Source organism: Euprymna scolopes, chromosome 46 (genome assembly GCF_053919585.1).
Source record: "Euprymna scolopes isolate OS-2025 chromosome 46, ASM5391958v1, whole genome shotgun sequence".
NCBI classification, from domain to species: Eukaryota; Metazoa; Mollusca; class Cephalopoda; order Sepiida; family Sepiolidae; genus Euprymna; species Euprymna scolopes.
Window position 1 is genome coordinate 36,938,445 of NC_136527.1, and position 12,473 is coordinate 36,950,917.

The 12,473-nt window shown below is 34.4% G+C and overlaps 1 long non-coding RNA gene across 1 annotated transcript in view; it reads left to right on the forward strand.

The window, feature by feature from the left end:
* The window catches only part of LOC145270998 (uncharacterized), a 61,339-nt gene extending 56,003 nt beyond the window's left edge, over positions 1 to 5,336 (forward strand). The window contains exon 2 of the long non-coding RNA XR_013865645.1: positions 4,496 to 5,336. This is a non-coding gene — a long non-coding RNA (uncharacterized LOC145270998). The remainder of the gene's footprint in view (positions 1 to 4,495) is intronic.
* The last annotated feature ends 7,137 nt before the right edge of the window (positions 5,337 to 12,473 follow it).

The following is a 12,473-nucleotide window of genomic DNA, read 5'->3' on the forward strand; positions in this document are numbered from 1 at the left end:
AAAGTGTTAGTTGTGTAACAAAAAAAAAGAACGGTTAAAATGATAGTTGGTTTTATTGTTTACGTGTTACTATGTATGTTGTGTTTGTTGTGTAATGGACTATTGTCATTAGATCTTTAATGTCTTTTGTAGATGCCCATGATTCTTCTAGGTGTTGGTGTGTGCTTGCATGTCAACATATATACATATATAACATAACATGACGTCATACCTGTTTCTGCTAATTCTCAAAGGTTTATCATACGTCATTGGGGAGCTCGAATCTGTTTAAAGGAACGCTTCAAGACAGAACAAAAGACGGTGTAGGATTTTATTTCTTTGGAGTGCGCATTTCTTCTATGCTTCCATTTTGAGATTTCTCCTTCACATGGGGTGACACATTTAATCCCATCTGTCTTTATCGGCGTTTCTAATCCAACTTCAGCTATGCTTGCACAAACTGGAACACATAACATGTCATCGAAGATGACTTTAAATCTGTTGTCAAAAACAGATAGATAAACAGATCAACAGATAATTTTCTGTTTCTGCCTTGCTATTCTCTAACAGACGGTCACTTGTGCAGCACACTATTTCTATGCAAATGAAATGGGTGAATAAAAACGTTTGTGAAACAAACAGGAGAACAAGTTGGATAAAGGCGTGTAATGTACGTAATCGTGTGCAAGTATACTTGAAAGAATGTTGAATTTTTGAGTTGGAAGTTTTCACAATAGAGTGTAGAGTTTTGGAGTGTGAAGTTTTGACAAAAGTTTCAGGTTTTATATTTGAAATTTTTTAGAACAGTGTATCGAATTTACCCGAGAAATTGTTAGTTTAACCATAATTTGCTAATTTATATTTATCTGCTGAAAGGATTTTAGTATAGAAAGACAAAGTCTCATTCTAACATTAAAAAACAATTTTATTAATTTTATTCGTTAGTAAAAATGTAGAAAAAGAGAAAATAATTGGATGTAGAATGTGTTCATGTTTCCACCAATCAATCAATTAAATGTGATAGATGAAAAGTTTTTTAAATCATGTATGAAATGAACCCGAGAAAGGAATTTTTTTAAACAGAAAATAGATCTTACCCAACAATTCCATCTCACTTGTTCCTCTTCCCCACTTCAAAACATCGAACCTATTCAGGCCTTTCCCAACGGATCCTATTAACGGCTTTGACATCTACAAGTGATGAAAATAGGGGATAAGTCTTTCCTGTTGATATCGACTCCTCTGTATTCAGATAGCAGCTTGTTCTGTGACTGAATTTCTATCCAACTCCTGCGTGATTTCTTAATGGTCTTTCCACCCTGGGAATTCCCATTCCTTGATTGATGTTACCCATAAATGCTTCACATGCACCTTTGTCATGAACCCCATCAACTGGTACTTAATACTATATGAGACTAAGTCTGTTTTTTCTATAACCACATAATACCGTTTCCAACACACATCTTGCTTTATCCACCTCTGGTGGTTTTTATAATAAACCAGATCGCCAATCTTAAAATCTACAGACTTTGTTTCTTATCAGAATTCTCTATCAGTTTTTCGTAGCTTTCCGAAGTAAAACATCGATGCATGTGTTTGCATGTGTGCACATTAAACACGACAATAAAGTATACTCTGCAAGGCATTAATATATTATCTAATGACAGGATCAAATCTCTGTTGTAGAACAAGTAGTATGGTGAGACCCTCTATAAAGAATCGCATTATTTCATCTTTTCTTACTAGTCTTCAATAGTAGTCCTCTAAGGACTTCTTCAATTCTGCCCATGTTAAACTTTCATTGTTTAACATTAGTTGTTCATGAATTGTCCGACTTTGTCCTTTGCTTAGTGGAGCAATCTGACATTTTTCCTCATCCACTGCTCCAGTCACCCTAAAATATCGCTAGACATCATCAATCCACCTCCTTTAACCACTGTCTTTTTTATTTTCCAGCAGCACTATTTTGTTAAAAGGAGATTCCCCTTTTATTCATGTTGTTACTGACCCCACTTCATTTTTCAATAGTGAAGTCAATCCCTGCACAAAATTTGAAAATAGATGCTGCGCCATTATAACAATAGTAGGCTACTGAGAAAAGAACAAGATGCCAATACAACTCAAAATCAATTTTTGTTAAGAAACATGTAAGAGAGGAAAATAATGAACTTAAAAATTGGAATCATATATATCTTTTTTAATCATCTGATGTGCATCATATGCGTATTTATAAATTTATATACATATATATTTTGGAACAGAAAAACAAGGATAAAAAAATCAAATATCACCTTTTTTCTTGTTTTGTTTTTTTCATTTTGCCGAACTTCACAGAAAATTTATTTATCGTGTGTTTATGCTTCGTTCAGGCTCCTCTATTCTTTGTTAGAATAATTGGTCCGAAAATGGCGCCAAACGAAACGGATGTTTTGCAGTCAGTTTTTTGTTAAACTTGTATATTTTATGTGGTATTGATTGCCGACTGACTGCAAGCCTCTCTCGCCTTTTGCCTTTCTTTCTAGGCTGTATGTGATCTGATTTTAGCAGGTACGCTCACTTTCGATAGCTGCACCTGTGAAATATAATTGTCTTTTAACTACTGACGATATCAATTCTGACAACCTTACCCCATCTTTCAGTGCGTTTGGTACCAGCTGCCATGCATGTGTTTGCATGTGTGCACATTCAACACACGACAATAATTTTACTCTTGTCTCTTTTATTTTCCAAGACATGCCATGCCACATGGCGTTAACATCATTAAAAGCCTCTAATAACACTCTATATATCCTTAAATGTGTAGCCAATATCAAAACTTCAATTCTCACAATCTATAAAATGAAAAGAAACTAACAGTCTGTTTACTAAAACACTGAGCAAAAGCAACATGTGCTAATAATAATATAATAATAAATATTAAAATGAGGTGGAAAGTTTAAGAAACCCCCTTCACCAGAGAGCAACATACAAGATGTTTCCAGATAGTCAAATCGCTTCTGAATACTTCCCTTATGTTATATGGATAACAGTTTGTATACCATATAAGAAGGACTTGGCAGAAAAAATTGAAAGAATCTGTAATCTATAAAACGTCAGGAGAGTCTTTAAGAGTGGTTAGACTCTCCATAAATATGTTGTGTGCGTCAAGCAGTTTATGGAAAAATGATGACTAAAAGATTTACGTAAATGAGGGAAATTATCCAAATGTGAGCCATGTCATTCACTAACAGTAAGGTTAGAAACACATTGGAAAGATTGAAAAATCAATTATGGATGGAAAAGGGAAACCATCTACCCTTATGGGATGAAGTAAAAATTATAAAAAAATTGATCTCCACCTTTTTTCTCCAAAAATTAGTGGTCTCCACCTTTCTGGTTTATCTAATAGATAAACCAGTGAGGTGGATATCACTAAGAAAAAGTCGAAGCATATGGACTAAATGTAACATTATCGGCATTAATCCTAGGTGCACAACTGCAAGGTGATAGAGGTTCAGTTTTGGTGGGAGAGTTATTAGTGCCAATGGTCCAGGGCCTATATTTTCGCTTTCACGCTTGAATTCATTCGCCAAAGTACATTAATATGTTGACAGAGCATATTCTACACTGCATCAAGCAACAATAACACAATGATGAAATTTTAAAACGTTAGATAAGACTTGAAGAGAAGTGACGTGCCCTTTTAACAGAGTATTGCCACTAATTCAAGGAAAGCTCCCAAAATTGCAGACTGCCATTTGCAAGAGGGCTACGATACTAAATATTAACTAGTTCATTGAGTTCCCGTTGTATTTATGTTGCATCAATATTCTGCAGTTGCATTTAAATAATTTTCAACTGCATGGATTTTCTTTTTACCTTCCTGATGCGAACACTACAATATTAAACAATATGAAAAAGTAAAATCACAGCAGAATAAAAGTTGAATCATATGATGTATAGGTGAATTAGAAGTTATATTTAATTTAGCTAAAATTTGTAGTTTCTGAAAAAAAATTACAAGTGCGAACTTTTTGGTATCAGTGTATATATATATGTGTGTGTAGTAAAAATTAGTGATAACATTTAGAACCAAAATAGTTCCTAAAATTTATACTAGGGTTATCTGCAAGGACCCATGGTGGTAGGTTAGAGTACTTGGTAAAAGTCAGTTGTAATTTAAATACTCATGAACATTGAAGTTTCAATCCTCAGTGAGATTAAAAATAAAATTTCAAATTACATAGGATTTTATGCAGACATCGCTAATGCTACGAGATGAGAACATTATTCTGAAGAATGAAATAATGAGTAATCAATCCTCTTATTTGTAAAATGAAAAAATATGAAAATTTTAGTTTAATATTTGACCATAGATACGAGTTAATTTTGTTAATAAACCAGTATTGCATAAAACTATACTCATTTTATTTTGAATTTAATAATAAAAGTTGTGAATATTTTTAATGTAAATAAAACAATAAATTCACTTTTACCATATAAATTATATTTTTTCATATCTATTGTATATTTCCAGAATTTTCAACAAAGAAAAGAAGTCCAGTAATGGACGAGAAGAACCTTTCTTCATTGGTAATTTAAAAAAGTTTGAAAATAATTCTACCTTCCTTCACAGAATTTATCTAAAGTTTAAACTTATCAGCTTATTATCATACACTTAATTCAATATACAGTTAGCAGAATCAGATGAAATTAAACATGGGAGATAAACCATATTCTTGTGTAGTATGTGAGTCTTCTTTTGCACAGAAGTCGCATTTGTTGAATCATATGAAAATACATACGGGAGAGAAACCATATCCTTGTGAAGTATGTGATTCTTCTTTTGCAAATAAGTCAACATTGTTCGATCATATTAAAACACATACAGGAGAGAAACCATATTCTTGTGAAATATGTCGTTCTTCCTTTGCACAGAAGTCAAATTTCTTGACACATATGAAAACACATACGGGAGAGAAACCACATTCTTGTGAAGTATGTGGTTCTTCTTTTGCACGGAAGTCACATGTGTTTCGTCATATGAAAACACATACAGGAGAGAAACCACATTCTTGTGAAGTATGTGGCTCTTCTTTTGCACAGAAGTCAACTTTATTGGATCATATGAAAACACATACGGGAGAGAAACCACATTCTTGTGAAGTATGTGGTTCTTCTTTTGCACGGAAGTCACATGTGTTTCGTCATATGAAAACACATACAGGAGAGAAACCATATTCTTCTGAAGTATGTGGCTCTTCTTTTGCACAGAAGTCAACTTTATTTAATCATATGAAAACACATATGGGAGACAAACCACATTCTTGTGAAGTATGTGGTTCTTCTTTTGTAAAGAAGTCAGCGCTGTTCGATCATATCAAAACACATACGGGAGAGAAACCATATTCTTGTGAAGTATGTGGTTCTTCTTTTGCACGGAAGTCAGGTTTGTTGAGTCATGTGAAAATACACACAGGAGAGAAACCACATTCTTGTAAAATATGTGGTTATTCTTTTGCACATACGTCAAATTTGTCCGATCATATTAAAACACATATGGGAGAGAAACCATATTCTTGTAAAGTATGTGGTTCTTCTTTTGCATGGAAGTCAGGTTTGTTGAGTCATATGAAAACACATACGGGAGAGAAACTACATTCTTGTGAAGTATGTGGTTATTCTTTTGCACAGAAGTCAACTTTGTTGCGTCATATGAAAACACATACAGGAGAGAAACCACATTCTTGTGAAGTATGTGGTTCTTCTTTTGCACAGAATTCAGATTTGTTGCGTCATAACAAAACACATACGGGAGAGAAACCACATTCTTGTGAAATATGTGGTTCTTCTTTTGCATGGAAGTCAGGTTTGTTGAGTCATATGAAAACACATACGGGAGAGAAACCATATTCTTGTGAAGTATGTGGTTCTTCTTTTGCAAGGAAGTCACATTTGTTGAGTCATATGAAAACACATACGGGAGAGAAACTACATTCTTGTGAAGTATGTTGTTATTCTTTTGCACAGAAGTCAAATTTGTTGCGTCATATGAAAACACATACAGGAGAGAAACCACATTCTTGTGAAGTATGTGGCTCTTCTTTTGCACAGAAGTCAACTTTATTGGATCATATGAAAACACATACGGGAGAGAAACCACATTTTTGTGTAGTATGTGGTTCTTCTTTTGCACAGAAGTCAAATTTGTTGACTCATATCAAAACACATATGGGAGACAAACCACATTCTTGTGAAGTATATGGTTCTTTTGCACAGAAGTCAACATTGTTCGATCATATTTAAACACGTATGGGAGTGAAACCAAATTCTTGTGAAGTAGTTTTTATTTCACATGGAAATCACATTTGTTGACTCATATGAAAACACATATTGGAGAGAAACAACATTCTTGTAAGATATGTGGTTCTTTTGCACGTAAGTCAATGTTCAATCATATGAAAACACATGCAGGAGTATATTGTTCTTTTGCATAGAAGTCAAATTTATTGACTCATGAAAACATGGGAAAAAATTAAACATCCTGTGTAGCAGCTAATCCAGGCAACCTTAACCTGAAAGATCAATTTGAAATGACATATACTATACACTACAATCATGTAATCCTAATGGCCACCTATCTTTGAAACGCTGATGTGAAACCTGACGTACTTATCCATATTAATAAAACAGTACATGTGTGTGTAATATCTAACAGGTAAACCCTTAAATTACTGGTCACATAACACTGAAATTCTTAGGAAATAATATTCATGCATGAAGGATGATTTATAACGAGTTATATCTTTGTTTACATGATTAACGTGTATAGACATCGGCAAAATGTACACTTATTAAATGTACATTAACCACTAGTCAACATTATTTGCATTTATGCACATGCGCACATAATACAGAAAACAATATTAAACTGGAATGCTAGATATTTTTTTATGTGTTTGTATTAAAAAAATGAAATAATAGGTAAATTTTACTCACGGTTTTGAATTTGTAAGTACAAAGACAAACTTATATTTCTCCTTTTTAAGATTTCATATTTACTTTATTTCAAAGACATTTATAACGCAGAGGAGATGGAAAATAACACAGAATACAGACTTTTTAGGAAGCCATTCTTAATATGGGGAGGGAAGGTATTTTTTCAACTATTCTGTACTTTCATCTAAGAATTTATTAAATAAGAAACAGACATACGGAATACGAACTCTGCTGAAGTAATAATCTTATTTAGAAATCCATTCTTAATATGTGTAGGGTAGGGTATGTTTTTTACTATCCTTTATTTTCTCCTAACAATTTAAAACAATTGTCTCAGTCATGAAGAACTTCTCCACCAACTAAAAAAAAAGTGAAGTGAAGCATCAGAATAGATACATCACTTTTATCTAAGCCAAGTAACCAAGTAGTTTTCTACCAGGCATTATCCCCTCCTTGAAAAACAAATGGGGGTGAGATCTCTGAACTGCTGAGAAAAAGACAGACAATTTCCTTCCATGTATTATCTCTATTTTTGTTTAGTATTAGTCAACATTAAGCATCCGTTTCTCAATCTAATTTCATAAAGATTACAGACCGTGCTGAAGCCATTCTTTATATGGGAGGTATATGTTTTAACTATGCTATACGTTCACCTAAGAATTTAATAAAAGATACTGACATGCATAATATGGACCATGCTGAAATAATAACGCCATTATTCAGACAGCTGTTGTTAATATGTACTGGTGTGTAAAACACCTTCCGTTTTCTTGACTTCCATCTACCGTAAACCCACATTTACTGGTCTTTACACACGTTGGGACTCTTTTTGCCCCACTAAACAAAAATATAATCTCATCAACACTCTTATCCATAGAGCCTGTATGATATGTTCAGAGACCAAATTAAATGAAGTCAAATTTATTACTAAGACTCTTTGCAATAATGGTTTTCCATTGCAAATCGTGGAATCTACTATTAAAAATAAAATCTCTAATTTCAATAAAATTAAACAGGCATCTGTTGACAAATGCCCTATCTACCTACGTCTACCTTGGCTAGGTAATGTGAGTGAAAGATTTGCCAGGCAAATTTCTTCTGTCGTACAACAATGTTATTTGCATCAAATACCCGTGTTGTTTTTTCTTGTAAACCCATTTTCTCTTCAATTTGTAAAGACGTTCTCCCCCCCACACACACACACACCATAACAATTCTATTATTTATTTAAATGTAGCTGCGGTGTGCGCTACGTCATGCGGACGTCTCAAAGATTAGATAATAGGGTAAAACAACATGTTCCATCCAAAATTCGAAATGGAAATTACCTACCTTCGGACGTTTTAAACAATACCCATGGCTCATCTATAGGAGAGCACCTTATAAATAATCGTATTTGTGCTTTGAATTTTAGCGCTGACTTTTTTCCATCCTTAGTTAGTCACACTGTCTTTATCACCTTAAAATTCTAGAAACTATATATATTAAGACTCTGAGACCTCAGACAAAAGAACTTTAATAGAACCTTCAAATATCTATATATCTCATTATAGATCTCAAGTGTGAGTCTCATGTAGTAAGTTCTTTGATTTCTGAGAACTTCGAGTGAAGAAAATTGAAACAAAAAAAAGTATATGAAATATACTAATTGCTCTAATAAAAAATCCTAAGAAATATTTAGACCAAACTTTAGCAATTGATAACAAGGAAAGTAACTGTCCATAATTGTGTAACTCTACATTCTGTTGTCAAATCTTCCAACTCTAGAACTCGATAATCGTTCAAGTTGATTGCACATGACTACGTATGTAGCACACCTTCTTCTAACATTTACTCTATTCGCTTCCGATCTGTTTTTATTCACCTGTCTCATTTGCATAGAAATGGAACGTCACATAAAACCAACTGGGTGTAACCATTTTAGTCTTTCTTTCTATTGTTTGTTAAACAACAAACCCTTAGAAGCGCGCATACATGCTAGCCAAGTAAGTTTGATTTTCCCTACAAATTAAATAAAACAAAAACTGAAAAGTCATATTTTTGTACTGTATGTAGATGTTCTGTTTTCATTAGATCAGCTTTAGACACAAATGTGGACACACACGTGTACTGTTTGAGATATTCTGACATCTGGTATACTCCAGCCATAACAAGAACTTAAATAATAAAATTTAGAAAAGAACATTCAGCCTTTATGCCGAAGGCACATCTTGAATTTTTTAAAGTTTAATACATCTTAACTGTTGTAAATTTAATGCATCTTAATAAAACGTTTATTTAATATCGAGTATTCATGTTAAAATATATACTTACAGTTTAGCATTTTCATTGTTGTTTTCATAAAAATGATTATAGTGCAAAATATTTTAAATATGAGGGACGTTCGATAAATAATGACCTTGACCCACTTCTATTTGCCTGATCTTGTAGAAATGTTGTATATGCAATGATTTCTATCTCTATGGGCCATGTAGCAAATTACAACTCTGAACAGACATGGTAAAGCTAGTTTTTTGGAAGATCCATGCTTGACTATTCGCCAAATCGAATCTGGTTACCCTCCATCTTGCACTTATGAGTAAGCAATTGTAAGCCATAGCGACTCCATCTTTTTTGAAGATCTGTGCTTGACTATTCGCCAAATCGCTTAAGTGCCACAATTTACGGTAATTGTTGGCAACGTCATACTCATATTCTTGTATGACCATGAAGGAGACGAGAGATTTCCTGGCAAAGTTTACCACAATTACAGGACTTTACACCTTCCGATTTTCACAACTTTAAGCCAGAAAGTTGTTTTTCAAAGGAAAGCATTCTCCACATAATGCAGCTTGATTTCTCAATTTCTGCATCTTCTACAAAAACGTGTCCCAAGAGATGCATTAAACGATGCAAGAAATGTGTAACTCTGTTATGTTCTTATCTAGAAAACAAAATAACTTTGCTAATTGTAATTGTTCTACTTAAATGAGAAATTAGACCAAGACATAATGCATTGGACGCCTGTGATAACATGAATTTTATATTTTTAGCGAACATCATTGGAGACAGTTTCTCCTTCCAAATCATAGGATAAAACAAGAGTTGAACAACATCCGATTACTATTTATTGTTGCAGCATCAAGATATCGAGATAAGTTATATACAGCCTCCACCTTTGTGTGGGGTGTACTTCTACTGAGCTACTTACACACTGGATCAGCGAAAGCCACATTGAACTTGGTCATTACTAAAATGGATGACCATTTGGGACTTCCAGGAGGTGTTGTATGTGCTCTCCGCTTATATCGGCATTGTTTCCAGTCATCTTGGACTTTTCCTTTCAACTGGACTCAACCATTGCCGATTCAAGAGGTGTGGTTGGAGATTGGGCAACCCTTGCCTCACAATTACACGTGCAGCTGCCCCTACAAGGAGGATCCTTTGTCTTTCGAGACTGAACAAAGGTATTGCAAATTAAAAATATTTATGTAGCAGAAACAAATGGAACTTTTTTCTTCCTCGAATCAATGCCTCTCCCCTGTGTTATTTGGCCACATACTGACCAATCAGGGTGACGGCGCATTGATCCTTCCTATCCTCTAAGGAAATCGGTCAGCATACGGTTTTGTATGCTTTTATGGCACACCCTAATAAAATAAATAATTCAATACAAGCCTCTGAAATGACGAACACAACAACTTCATAAAAGGTAACACAGCAAAGGTTTATTAATGAGAATGTAATATGTTCCTTGTCAAAAGCTGGACTCCGGCTACCTGGTGGTGTCGCGGTAGTTATTCCCTGTGGAATCGTCGATATCATTAGAAATCACCGACGTGGAGAGAGAGAGAAGAAAAGGGAGGTCCGTTCTGTTTGGCGTCTCTCTCAGTAAGGACGAGTTGTTCTTCTTCCAACAGGATGCTGGCCGATTTCCTTAGAGGATAGGAAGGATCAATGCGCCGTACCCCTGATTGGTCCTTATGTGGGTAAATAGCACAGGACATTGATTCGAGGAAGAAAAAAGTTCTATTTGTTTCTGCTACATTTGTCTTTTGAGACTGAACGGATATATCGCGAATTAAAAATATGTTTCTTTACAAGAACATACTATTATTTGCCAATTTTTTTATTAAAAACTTTTTGAAAATAAACTGCCATTCAATAAAAACCTTTTTTAAATAAAAAACAGATGAAATAAATAGTTGAATAGAGCATGATAATGAATAGATGCGGGGGAGAGTGGGAAAGAAAGAGGGATGCAATAATGTAAACCTGGTAGAGGTGTGAAAAAACATTTTAAAAAGAAAGAGAGAATAAGGACGATGGTCAGGTAGAGAGGAAGGAAATTAAAATGAGGGATGGGAGGAGGTTGGCAGGAGAAAGTCAAAACGAAAAGTCATGGGAAAAGAGGGGGAGTTAATTTTTAAAAAATAAATAAATTACTAATAAGAAATAAAGAATAACACATTTTTTAAATCTCATTCTTAATTTTTCCTTTTAATAAAATTTGAAGAAAAAGGACTTTAACATCCAAGTACTTTACACTATCGCGGACATATCAGTAAACTAGTTTGAAACTGAATTTTGTGAAATTTGATGAATTTAGTGAACTTTTGTTGAATTAAAAAAATAAAATACGATCTCCTTTCACTTTTCTTGTTTTTTTTTAATGAAGACCTTTAACGTTATATATACAACAATACAGATTTATTTTAAACTTGTATTTTAAAAATTAATGCAGATAACTTGATTATATAATAGAGCTGATATCTATTCAATGCAGCCACCTTCAGCCTCAATCACTGTCTCACCACGAGTTAGGAACTGTCGCCCTCACTTGAAACCACACTAAACACCATAACCATAGCCGGAAAGGGTTTTCGATGCATTGAGCTGTCCTGAAGCACACACACGCATACATAAAAGCACACACACACACACACACATATATATATATATATATATATTATATACATGAGAAAATCATTTAAAATATCTAAATGCCGATGTTGCTGCTCAAGCAGATGTACCACCCGTTGAGAAAATTAATTATTTTGTTTTTATTGAGATTACAAGTTGTGATCTGGATCACGATGAAGTAGACCAATATGTGGTCCAATAGTTAAATCACGGAAGGGCATCCGGTCTTGACGAATTGCCACCAGAGTTGTGAAAATGCTGAAAGCAAGAAAGCGTCTGCTATGTTTCTGTAACCAGACATTCCATGGAAATCATCCAAACGAATGGTGTATTGTAACGGGACGTGTCATGCGCATCACGTTGTGACACAAGAGTCACGGCAACAGATCGTGATAGTCATTGGCACCAGATTATAACAGATATATGTCACTGGCACGTGAATGTGACACTTTCATGTCCCGGGCATGCGTCGTCTATTGGTGGACCCCTCCAGCGTGACCAGACTCGCACTGGTCCCTGGAAAACATACCTCCGCTGCTCAAGGTACGTTACACGTGCATGACCCCAAGTCCATGTGGCAACATTGTCCTCTTCGGCCGTCACTCTGGTTTTGT